Source organism: Ascaphus truei, chromosome 2 (genome assembly GCF_040206685.1).
Source record: "Ascaphus truei isolate aAscTru1 chromosome 2, aAscTru1.hap1, whole genome shotgun sequence".
NCBI classification, from domain to species: Eukaryota; Metazoa; Chordata; class Amphibia; order Anura; family Ascaphidae; genus Ascaphus; species Ascaphus truei.
Window position 1 is genome coordinate 213,307,986 of NC_134484.1, and position 13,807 is coordinate 213,321,792.

Below are 13,807 nucleotides of genomic sequence, written 5' to 3' on the forward strand. Positions count from 1 at the left end.
GCTCAGCAGGGTGCCCTTTGAAGTACGGAGTTGGAAATCCCTCAGCTCATTTATCCCAAACATATGCACATGTTAATGGATTCACTGCCGGGCTGACATGAAAATGGTTCCTGACTTCATATTTTAAACTACCTAAAACAAGGTTTGTTTTCATATGTAACTTCTGTATGAGTTGGTGGTATTAGAACAACATGTATGTGTATGACTAGTCCTTAGCTATCTGCATTTAAAAAAATAGAGTGCTAGCTCCCTCCTAATGCAAGTTAGCCCCTTAATTGAATGGGCTCTGTGATGTGGTCTGCGGTTTGACTTATAATCATTTTGCGATCAGAAGCCGGCATACAATGTAGCATTGCTTTTTGGAATCAGTAACCGAAGAAGCACTTCACCAATTAACCTTAATTGGTTAACGAGACCACAGGATACATTGCTGCACTCCGCCACTTCAACTAGACCGCAAGCCAATTATCCACTTGAGTTTGTGGTTAAGGCTTTCCCTCAGCGGGTTGCGGTTTAGGAAGTGATTCAGGGCTTCATTGTAGCCGCTCACCGCAGGCACGCTTATTCAATTAACTCTTTGCACAGCGCTAGGAGCCCCCATTGCTTAGCATGCACATTCTACAAATACAGTATACATTAACAAGACTGCAGCTAGGTTCTGAGCTGCAGAACTGACACTCCATTTTTACGCAACAAAAATAAAAAATGCCCAAAGCTACTTCCAATGTGACAAAAATACACAGTGCAATACCTATATATCTCTTGTAAAAATGGTAATTTAGTCTAACCCTTTGGCCAAAGCATCTTAAGTCTGCTGCCACTTACAAGGCATGACCGAAGCAGGTTATAACACTCACATGGGTTAAAATTCTTATTTACCTTTATAATTACAGGAAGAATGATCATATTGGATCTGTCATAACCTGGCATAATGAAACTGACCTGCCAACTTGGAAAGTGGGGTGGGGCAAGCTTAAACCTTGGGGGGGAGGGGCCACTACCCTCCCATAAGCAACTTGGACCAGCTGCACACAGTTAGCAAAATACACAGATTCCCAACAAGCTCTGAGAAACCCAGATACCCGCTAAGGTAATGATTTTTTTATTTGGAGGGGGTGTGTTTGATACTAGTGTGAGGGAGCAGGGGGTCTCCTGAGCTGAACAGAGTTGATTTCAGCCTTGGGTACTGTGGCGAGTGAAGGGTTAATTAGGCCTAAAATTAAGGTTATACCCAGCTGATTCATCCTTACTCATGTTGGGAATGAAGGGGTTAACAGTCTCTGCACTACACCACTGTATTTGCCCTGTCCCTGACTTTTTAACCCCCATTTGCAGGCTATTCCCGGCCTGCTGGGTAGAGGGTTAAGTGCGGGCTGGCCGTCACAAGTCTCCTTTTGCAATTCCTCTTCAATGCTGCTCCCCGTCTCCCGGGAAGAGTCACATACATAAAAACAAAAAGAATGATGATGCAGAAAAGAGGAAAATGATCACTAACAGTGCAAAATAAATCAATTTATGATAGCATAAAATAACAAGTACAAGACTTACAATAAATATGGGATCATGTAGATCCAAGTACAGGCAATTCACTCAAATGGAAAGTCCATGGTCCAGGCAGATTCCCCCTCTCCGGATCGCAGTTGGCATTTGCTGAGGGGAGTCCTAAACCGGTATCCACTTGTGGTGATTCCTGCACTCGTGTTGGCACTGTTGGGCGTATTGCGTCATCACGTAATTTCCTAGCATGCAATGGCTCTCCTACGTATTTAGTGTCACGTGGCACACTTCATCAGGGGTGGCTGTAATGAAAATGAATGCATTGCCTGCATTAGTCTGTGGAGACACAAGAGGGAGTAGTGAGCACCACAGTAAGACCTGATTGAAGAAGCGTGGCTGCGGTTAAGCAGTCTGTGTAAAGAATGGGTATCCATTTTCTATTGGTTTGACCTGTAACCACAAGTCAATTGAATAAGTGGCTTGAGGTTAAAACGGAAGAGGTTTTACCGATAGAATGTATCTGTGCCTTAACTTGAAAGCCGTAAAGTCAATTGGCATGGGAACTGTGTCAATTGATGTGAGAATTCGGTGAACTTGGTTCCCAGAAGCTGGCATTTCAATTAAGGTGGCTAACTAGAGAACGGAGGCACCCAGCACCCTGATTTTTGGTGTGCAAGTGTAAACAAATACAACACCAAGATATATATAGAAATTACAGTGATGGTACACCCAGAACATAAAGTTTGAATAAAGTGTGATAAACGGTGATTTTAAAATGTACAGGCAGGAACTGTTTTTTCTATAAGCCCAGAAAAAATCCTCTGGCATGTAAATGTGTTAGGGGTGAAGGAGCTGAGGGTATTTCCTCCCTGGCACTTCAAGGGGATACCGCTGAGCCAGTGACCCACATTCTATGGAAGTGTCAGGGATGAAAGACCCCACGCACTATAATGTATACATGGCCAGACCCCTGAGAAGTGGCAGATCCCAGACCATTGACACATTTGGATCAAACCTCAGACTAAGAGGTCTGAGACTCAGACTTAGCATATGTATCCCACATATGCTAAGTTGCCGGGGTGTCATGCCGACACATGCGCTTTGCGAACCGGAAAGCCTTTTTTGCCCGGTTTTGCAAACTGTGGGCAACGCGGCTATTGGTGGGTTAAAAGTTCTCACAATGGGATTGGGTGCACATGTTAAAATTTCCCAGGAATTGCCTGTAACTGTGGCTCCCGAGCTGTCCCCGGTGTGATTACTATGATCCATGATGTGACTACACTTTACACAAGACTTTGTTCAAGCACAGCGGCAGCCGTTCCAGAAGGCAAGTGGTTAATAACAATGGAACTAAGGATTTACTCCAAACTTCGGAATTTGTTAGTCCTGGTGACTCCCGAACGAATTCTAACGAAGCTCTACAAAATTCTTTGAGGTGGCGGAGCTATTAGATCGGCAAGTTACGATCTAGCCACGGGACCTTTAAACCAAGACTGCATTTCTTGCGCTTGCATGCAAAGGACAATCTATTTCGTTCCCTTATCCCAGTAAGTGTTGTTTCAAGTGTATTCTGATGTCGTGTGTTTGTCAACCCAGGAAATACATCACAATTTATTTTGCTCGTTGCTGTGTTCAATCGAGTACCCAGAAATATAAATGTGTTGAAAAGTTGTGTCCACCTTGACAGGTACCCCCTACTTCCCGAGATACAGGCCCCGTTATGGGGTGCCGGTATCCCATCCCACGGTCACGTAACCCACAGGATTTTAACATGGCGGGTATACTGGCACCCCATAATGAGGCCTGTATCTACGGAACTAGGGGGTCCCTGGACCTAAAATCAATGCGGTTCAGCTCTGGAGACCCCCTGCTACATTACTGTAATGTTAGAATTTTAATAAAACCCCTGCAATCGCCTGTGAGAGGCGCGCAGTTAGAGTGACTGATTCAGCCTCTCTTACTGCACGTCTATTAAAAAATGCAGATTATGGTACAGCTGCAGCCGCCTTTATCCTAATGCGGCCGTATTGGCGCAACTCTGATATCAGCGGGTAGATGCAGTATTTTTTTTTTCCAGGAATATGTTCCGGTATTTTAGCGCTCGTAATATTAGAATTTTATTAGCGCTGCCTGCAATACTGCAATACCGTCTAAAAACTCAGGGGGGCGTTCGCGAGCTGTTGTCTTCAAAGTCTAATACTTTAGCAGTTCAACCTACAGTACGTCAGTACACAGTCTGCGTGTGCGCGCGCAGTAATTGTAAATTTGCATATTTATAAAGGCGTGTACTGTAACAGTATCACATTTCAGCATATACAGCGCTCTCCCCTCGCTCGCCCCCGCACACACACAGGCTAATTTACTGCACTGCAGTATTTCAACTTCTTATCTTATCTACAGTATAGTACACCTCTCCCACACCATTCCTTTGAATGTGTGTCTTTCTGGTTTCAATCACATTCCTGTTTGCTAGCTGATGAATACTGTGCATGTGTCTATAACTTCACCACTGCTTGCTTGCGAAGTTCAAGAGTGAGTGACCAAAAAAAAAATTTTTTTTTTTCTCGTCATTTTTTATTTTCTCCACAAGCCTGCCTAAACCATCTTGATATTATGATATTCAATCTGTGATGTAGCTTTTGACTGCGACAAATGGTTGATTTGTGTGCTTTTTCTGTATTTGGGGTGTGGGGATCAAGTTATTATGATGACCTGCCTGTTGAAAATATGCCATGTCTTTGAACTACAATACAGCTAATCCTTCATGCAGATTTTTCCCCCTCCCCCCCGCAGACACACACAGGGCTCGCCCAAGGATTACAACCTCTTATCGACATCTCTCCAGAACCATTCAGTTTCTAAAGCTTGTCATTGTGCTTTTAATTGTCCCTAGCCGAGCATCACCTCTCTGCGCCTGCGTGTAATCCTCGTTGGGAAGGGAGCTCCATAGCTGATGATTACTGTGCATGCGTCTATAACTTCACCACTGCTTGCTTGAAAAGTTCAAGAGTGAGTGACCAAAAAAAAAATATATTTTTTTTTCTCGTCATTTTTTATTTTTATTTTCTCCACAAGCCTGCCTAAACCATCTTGATATTATGATATTCAATCTGTGCTGTAGCTTTTGACTGCGACACTATGTGTTTGACTGCACATGGTTGATTTGTGTGGTTTTTATGTATTTGGGGGTGTGGGGATCAAATTATTATGATGACCTGCCTGTTGAAAATATGTCATGTCTTTGAACTACAGTACAATACAGCTAATCTTTCATGCAGCTTTAGCCCCCTCACCCCGCAGACACACACAGGGCTCGCTCAAGGATTACAACCTCTTATCGACACCTCTCCAGAACCATTCCATTTCTAAAGCTTGTCATTGTGCTTTTCAACCTCTCTCACACCATTCGTTAATTTTCCTATTGTTGGTTTTCCCTTATGTTAATCTGATCGTGTAACCAATTATTAAAAAGGTAACCAATTATTAAAACTGTATGTCTTCTTGAAGAATCCTCCCCCACAAACATTCACAGTGAATTTAAAGTTCAAAGAAATAAAATATTAATGTAATTAAATATGTATTTTATTTTATCAGGAAAGAAAAATACAAATAATCATTGAGAGGGGGGGGATGAAAATTGAGGGCCGGTGGATAATCATGAATAATGCACATTGATAATAATAAAAACAGTAATACAAATTTTCCGTCTTTATCTTCTTCCTCATTCTGAGTAGTTCATTGAGAGAGGGGAGGTTTTGTGTAAATCATGACTGCAGTTTAGATACACTTAACTGTACACACAGTTCACAAACTTTACACATGATACCCCCCATCTCCCCCAGTCCATCTTTTTTTTCTGAAAAGACAAGAAAAGAAAAAATTAGTGCAGTTATGTGCATACTGTATTATGGCATTGTGTACTGTATAGCTACTCCATATTGGACTACAGTATGCAGATAGTACTGTCAAACAAGTCTATACTGGAACTACTGTATACTGTAGCTACTGTTAAATACTTTGTAACCAGGTGGCTAGTGCTGCTCTCTCAGGAAACAAAAAATCTGTGCCATACTTAACTGTATCATACTGTACTTACAGTACCATACGACAGTACAGTACTATACCATTCTACCTTCCTGATGCTTGCCCATTACGCGCGATCACAATGGGCAAAACAGTCGCAATATGGTCAATATATTTATTGCATCGTTCCACGGTGAGTACATCGTTCCAAAAACTCATTATGCCTTGCGCCAACTCATCCTTTTTGGAGGGTTTCACGACTTTTCGGATATGGTCCTTCAGCTGATGCCAGACCATTTCGATAGGATTGAAGTCTGGCGATCTGTCATTGGAGGGGGAAAAAAAGGACAATTAGTTAAAGAGATACAGTACACAGTAAAAACAGTGGGAAAAAATGAGACACGGTTACCGCACTTACTCTGCTGGCGTCTTCACCCAGTTGATACCGCGCTCAAGAATATGCGCTGTTGATGCGGTGTGCTTCAGATCGTTGTCCTAGTAGAAACGGTGACCATCTGGGAACTCACGTGTGATGTATTCCACAATCTCAGGCACAATTTGCTCTTGGAAGAAAGCTTTATTCATGATTCCTATAATAAGAAAAGAAAAGTGCTCAAAAACTGCACACTAGTACAGTACAGTGCATAAGGCAAAAGCGTGTGACTTATTTTACCTTCAAAGATGACGATGCATCCTGGTCCACACCTAGAGATGGCACCCCACACATGCATCTTCACTGGGTGTTTTGGATGCGGCTTCATAGATATGCGACCTTTTTTGTGGAAAGCAAAGGTGGCAAATCTCTCCAGAGATACAGTAGACTCGTCAGTGAAGATGCAATCCTGGAAAGTTATTCCACTGTCGATCCATGCCTGGGCCTGGACCACTCTCTTGATCTTGTTAACGTCCATTATCATAGAGTACGCTCTGTAATGAGAAGGAATAATTTTATAGGTACAGTACAGTTTCTTAAACAACACTTTAACCTCCTGTACTGTCCAGTACTAACCTCACACGTCCATATTTCCATCTAATTCTGCGTCTCATCTTCTTTATGCTGGTCTCGGATACAGTGAGATTTTGATTGTGCAGCAGAGTGTATTTGACCCTTAAGGCACTCTTCTCATCATTCTCTTCACTTATTTTGTCGACCAGAAGATTTGTCTCCCTACAGTGTACAGGAAAACAACAATCCGGTAAGTTACAGTGCAGTAGGCCACAAGTACAGCACATCATTTACAGTAAACAATTATAAATGCAGCAATATAAACAATAATAGATATACTGTATTATATACTGTAGTTATATAAATATACCGAAATAATTATAAAATTAGAAAGATCTATACTATATAGTTATATTAATATGCAGCAATATAAATAATAATAGATACACTGTATTATATAGTTATATAAATATACTTACACGTTAGTTACCGTTGGTGTCCTCGTGCGTTGTTTGGTTTTTCCGTGTGCATGATAGCACACAGTGGTTGATGGCACAAAGAGGCCAGAAGCAGCTAACCAGCGTTGGATATATGCAATTCGTTGTTCGCTCGTGTACATCTCCATTAATTCTCATGCTGAGATCCTTTGAAATCTTTTTAACAGGCATAGCTGCGAGTAGAAAGAAATACAAGCACCATAATGTATATTCGATGTTTAGTCGATGTGTATTCAATGTGCAGTGAATCCACAAAATGGATGGTGTATTTATACGTTAATGATTCACATTAGAGTACGCCCACTTTTAACACCTGTACCTCGTCGCCATGCTTAAAAGGTTACACACTTTGCATAGCCCACCACTCGATGATCTGTATCTGAACTTGCCCTTGTCCAGATACTGCATTGTGCCATCCGATTCCATGGATCAACCCCGATTCTACGGATGGAGGAAGCCACTCGCCTCTGCCGTGCCTATCACACAGAAAAAGCGAAAGGCGGCAGCCGTTTCCAAGCCAAGTCCAAAGCGACAGGCTAAGGCTAATACAGAAAACCTTCTGCTGACCCCAAAGGCTAAGGGTTTTAATACACGTAAGCCTTATTATGTCAAGCAGAAATTCGGTGATGTACACTCAAGGCAAAACAAATGGCAGCCAACCCATCGAACCCGCAGGCCACTTCCTCGATTACGCTTCAACGTCTCTGCCGCTGCTCTCCCGGAAATCTACAGCCCATCTTCTCCACTACTCATCCACAACGCTGCCACCGCTGTCCCGGAAACCCACAGCCCATCTTCTCCACTACTCTTCGACGACGCTGCCGCTGGTCTCTCGGAAATCCACGGGTCACTTTCTCCATTACGCTTATACGACTCTGCTGCTTCTCGCCCGGAGATTCACAGGTCACTTTCTCCATCCCTCTTCGACGACGCTGCCGCTTCTCTCCCTGAAATCCACAGGTCACCTCCTCCATGCTTCTTCGACGACGCTGCTGCTTCTCTCCAGGGAACCCCCATCTCATCCTCCGTAGCACCCAATCACCCAGATGTCCACAGCACCCCATGCACAAGAACCAGCTCATTAGACCGCATGCTGAATGGGTTAAGTGTCGATATCCCCGGGAACTCTACTATGCTGGTAAAGATAGATCTTCTTTTAGAGACCATGCTAAATATGGATCAACGGATGGAGAAGATGGATCAGTGGATGGAGAAGACATAGCGGGGATACAAAATTTGCTCTGTGTTCATGCCTCTGTATCCCCGTCGCCGGAGCAGGAGGGTGGCATGGATGTGATGAATGGGACCTTTGACCACCTTCCAACACCAAGCGCACCCCCTCCACCAGAAGAATTTGTGTACATGTATGCCGTTGACAAGGAGGATAACATGACAACCCTGTCAAGACCACGCCAGGAGACAACACGGGGACCAAGACAGGAGGAAAGCTTCCTCCCAGACAACCTACCCTCACCCGCCACCACAAGGACACCCACTCCCAGAAGCACACCCGCTCCCAGAATCAAACCTACATACGCTTGCATCGATACGGTGCCCGACATCATCCTGCGCGAGCTGCCACCGGCACTCAGGGAGAAGTATAGGGTGATGAGTGCTGGTTTACCCCAGAAGTATGCCATGTTAATTTTTAAGCACCACGTGTCGTACTTGGTGTTCTGCGGGTGGGCCAAAAATGTAAACTACGAAGGAAATCACGAAAAAAGGGCGCTTCCTGAAAATTTAAGAAGGACTATTGTGGAGGAATTGCGGCGCTATTTTTCAATTTCAGATCCTTTAATGAAAATCGTTCGAGACTCCATTAATGGCATTTTGTGTCATTCAAGGCATCGGCCCTGGAAGGACAATCTGGTGGGGATCGAATTTGCGTGACTGTTCAACTGTTGTTTATTTTTTGACTTGTTGTTTGTTTTAACTTGTATTAATAAAGAAATGTTTTTACTTACACAAGACCTGCACAACTCCAGTCCTCGAGGGCCGCAAACAGGCCCGGTTTTTAGGATAAACCTGGGCCTGTTTGCGGCCCTCGAGGACTGGAGTTGTGCAGGCCTGACTTACTGTACTGTACACCACCCTACTGTAAATATTTTGACTTTCTGTACTTTAATAAAGGAGATGTTGCGTGTTTTAAATTTTATTAATAAAGATTTTTTTTTACTAACACCATACTGTTGTGCTGTAAATGTTTTGACTTTCTGTACTTTAATAAAAGAGATGTTGCGTGTTTTAACTTGTATTGATAAAGAAATGTTTTTACTTACACAAGACCTGCACAATTCCAGTCCTTGAGGGCCGCAAACAGGCCCGGTTTTCAAGGTTATCCTGAAAACCTGGCCTGTTTGCGGCCCTCAAGGACTGGAGTTGTTCAGGCCTGACTGACTGTTCTGTACACCATCCTACTGTAAATGTTTTGACTTTCTGTACATAAATGTTTTCACTAGCAGTAAACCATACACCTGTTAATGTATTGAATTGCTGTACACGTTAAATGTTTTTAAATTGTATTTATAAATAAATGTTTTTGTACTTACTCCACCAATAAAAGAAAATGTTGATTTGTTTTAAATTGTTCCATTGTCTCCTTTTATACTTTAACATAATACAGTGTTTGTAGAACATACAGTACTGTCCAGGCATACTGTACAGTACTGTCCAGGCATACTGTTCTGTATATTGTAGTCATGCTCAGTACTGTACATCACAAGAGTATTAAAACAATACATGCTGTACGGGTATAGAAAACACATATGTACTGGATTACATGTAGAATAAATGCATAATTTTTATTTTTCGGGTTTATTATACAGTATATATAAAAAAAAGTATTGTATACGGTCTGAAAACAACAGCATACTGTTTCAGGTTTTCTATGAAGCTCTCAGTTACAGTATTCTATCCTAATCAATAACAACGGCCACTAAACTGTAGACTCCAGTACATGGTTTTTAAAATCCGATTCAGCAATGTGCAGGCATTGTTACACAAAGCGATATTATCCATCGAAATCCCTCTATTTGCCGTTTTCCGCTTGACATGACAAAGTTTTCTTTTCTGAGGAATAACAAAAGTACAAGTTTTACTGTAATGGTCAGTCAGCCCCCTAAAGAAGTTCCCACAGTCAGTCCCACCAATAATTTTCTCGGGGGGCGTCTCCTGTTCACATGCGCATACGCCTACTGTCGATGTGATGACACGCATATGCGTTTCAAGAAGGTTCCAATGCGCATGCGCCTAGCTTTTCACCAATTGTGCAGTATCTACTGTAGAAGCTGCTCAGCCAATGATATTTCTTACAGGAGAATCGCTTGACTGTGCATTGATATTGATATTTCAAAAACAGAATAAAATACGGCAACATTACTCACCATAGACTTTGCCAATCAGCTGCGCCGAGCCACTGCCAGTCCCATATTCTTGATTATACACATAGTTGACAGGTGCCAGTGGATGAGGCTGGAAACATGCAAACAGGCTTTGGTACATGCAAGCTTGCTAGAATCTGTACGCGACAACAGGCTCAGGCTGCACGTTTCCGGGTGGGGACAGACAGCAAGGGTTGCCAGTCACCAGGTTTTCATTGATGGTCGGACCGTTATTGGATGCTGGCGCTGTCGCTGGCGCAGTCGCTGGCGCATTGCTTGCCAGCGACTGACGTTTCTTAGTTGGTTTTAACATGACCTTTCGCCTTTTGAAGTCTCCATGATCATAGATACGGGAAAAATCCGGTGATACACACAAATACCCTCTAATAACACCGGGATCAATACGAAAAAAACACGGATCGATACATAACTTTTTCCTTATTGCACAATTTGTAAAAGTCATAGTTTTTGATAAAATACTGATAAATTTGACCAACTGTTGCCATATTATCATCTGTTGAATTAATCGCGGCCCATATTAAATAAGTGTACATTCTGTCGGGTTTTTGGAACATGGACTGCAGTGGTGCACTCATGTCGGGACTCTCAGGACAATACAACACCAGACACTGTGCATGTGTTTTTTAATACGAAAAGCCTAAATTGATAAATTATTGTAACTTCTTCAGTACCAAGGCCAATTTACAATGGACCACTGTGGTATTTTTTTAAACACCTGCAAGTCGACACATTACTGAAGCGCATGTGCATTACAATTCATGAATATCTGCCACCTGGCGGATACGCGAAGAATTGCAACCAATTAAATCCGAACCATTATCAATAAACACATCAATAAACACATGAACCATGGGTGACGCCGGCATGAATGCAACATGAATGCGGTATGAATGCGGCATGAACGTGGTGAAGTGCGGTGAAGTGCGTGGCATTCGGAAAAAATCCCCCCAAAAATTCGGAGATGTTGGAGAATAAAAGGGGCCGTGGCTGTAGGACTCACACAGCAGGGCCCCTGCTGTGTTACTCCGGTGGGCCATTAGTCTGCAACTGAACATCTCGGGCGGATCTCGGGAAATCCTAAAATTCAATTTTGTAATTGATTTGAATAACGGCCGCTGCAGCTGTAGCATTATATGCTGGTGGGGGTAATAACGTCTGCTTCATATGCATTCTACTGGAAATCTGCAGTTCACTTGTTTAGATATTTAAAGTTCTAGAAACAAAATTATACATTTGTATCATTTTTAGTTACACGTTGACATTATGATGGTGATAGTGAAAGTTGCAGCTTCTAGGTGGAGGAATGGGATTTGATCAGCCCAAATCACTGTTCACTGCTGAGATAAAAGGATGTTTCCTTTTAGCTTTGGTACTGTATTTCCTTAGAAATCATAAAAATCAAAACTAAAATTAGCAAACATAAGAAATACAGAAATAAAGAACTCATGATTGAATATATATATATATATTTAAAATGTACAATTATTTTCTAATTTAAATAGTTTCATAATGTAATCAGAGCATAACTTTTTTTTTAAACACAAATATTGGCCAGGTTATTAATAATACACTATAGTTTTAATAGACAAGTGGGACAAGCCATTAAAAAAAAATCCAAATGTTAAAAAAAAAAAAAAATGAATACAAGATTAAATCTACAGTTTAAGCTTGACCTTAGAGCCTGCAAAGCTACTCCCCCAACCCCCGGAACATCCCGCAAATAAGCACACACAAACACAGGTCTGGAAGTACAATGGGCATGGCTTTTTTTTTACATTTTAAATACTGCAAAAGGGGAGGTACTAACCCTGCCAAAGTGCTCTACCCATCGGTAAGGCCAATGACGTTTAAATCATGGCCGCCAGGTAAGGCCATGAACCATGAATAAATAAATCATGGCCCGTAAACTTGGACCATCCCAAGTCCCAGCCATTCCACTGACACTGCATCAGTCGCGAGATGGGTCCCATCTACTCAAAGCACCATGAGCCCTGCCCACACACCTACCATGCCACCACCAGGCATTACTATAACTTAGCCCCATCTGGCAAGGTGACCCTGCACTTTCCCCCAACCAGCCACCGCAACAGAGGCAATATAACCCCAATAGACACCTCAAATATGATTTTTTTAAATACAAGTATTATATAAAAAAAACTGAATTTGATCAAAAAGGGAATGGTGGGCAGAAAAATAGTGAGGGGCAAGGAATAATCTCCTGCCCCTCATGGCTTACTTTAATTACCCTGTAAATCCCCCTCCCCCTCTGGAGCATCACTAGTAACCAAGAAGGGAGGGAGTAAGCAGGAGGAATGGTGCAGGTGCGGAGCCTGGGCCTTCTGTTCAAGACTCTGAGCTCTCTTTTTCAGCCCATTAAATTTGTAATGCCACAGATCAAGTTTATGACCAGAAAGTACTGTATATATGTAAGCTGGCCTTTTTATTTCAGATAATTTTTTATAAAACCATACACCTTTGTTTTACTTAACTATTCTTATGAAAGCAGCAGTCTGCACTACTTGCTCTTTTCTGGGGGTGGCTTTAACATTACTTAGACTATGGGGTCCCTTGGAGTCAAACTGAATTGCACCAACCTGTGAAAACCACCCCCTGGCTTCCAAGATACAAGATACTACTGTTTTCTCCACCAGGAAATATTTATCTGGTTGGTACAATATGGCTGACGGGCTGAACTTTTCTCTGGCAGCCAATAAAAACTTGCAACATCTGGAGAGGATGTCACAACTTTCTATTGGTTACCCAGTGGCTATTTTTGTTTTGTTTCAAACACGGATAGAAAAATGATACATATCTCGGGACTTGGGGGGCCACCCGATGTCGATAGACCATGGTTCCTCTCTGAGAGACCCTCCGGTTTGGGTATACTTAAAAATATATTTTTTTAAATGGAGACTGATGTGTAGATTATGTCACATAGCTGTCCCATATAGTTGGTAAATTAATTTAAATGTTATGTATTTTTTTTTAAAGCTGCTATCCACTTAGACACATGAAAAAAATGGGTACTACACATTAGTTCAAGATGATCTTCTAAGGAAGCAAAATAGAGCAAGAAAATCATATGGATCAATAGGTAAATTAATCATAAATAAATAATACAGCATGAGTGCATTATTTATTGTCATTACTTTTTAATGACATTTTCGTTCAACATATGCTACTAAACTATTCATTTAATTAGGGAAGATATGTAAAATGAATGTTGTGGTTAAACTTGTTTTTACGTTTCCATTTTCTCAAATACTGTACACTCTAATTTCAGTCCATTTCTGTTAGAAAATGTTGCAAATCAGTATTACCAAAAGAAATTATTCCAGTTGTGGTTTCTTCATCTTGACAGGAGACTAATCCTGCTATCATACAATTAGTTAGAATTGCTGTCTCCATGCTGCAGGCTCAGGAACTAGCTTGAATGCAATGTG

General features: G+C 41.9%; 1 protein-coding gene across 5 annotated transcripts in view; it reads left to right on the forward strand.

Annotated features, from left to right (window-relative positions):
- LOC142487140 (cadherin-10-like) overlaps positions 1 to 13,807 on the forward strand; it is a 636,808-nt gene that overhangs the window by 123,370 nt on the left and 499,631 nt on the right. The window contains exon 1 of one of the 5 annotated variants that reach the window (XM_075585912.1): positions 970 to 1,090. The exons of the other annotated variants lie outside the window; for them this stretch is intronic. The gene's annotated coding sequence lies outside the window, so the exon portion shown is untranslated. Of the gene's footprint in view, positions 1 to 969; positions 1,091 to 13,807 lie in introns of those variants that run through there. 5 annotated transcript variants of the gene reach the window in all.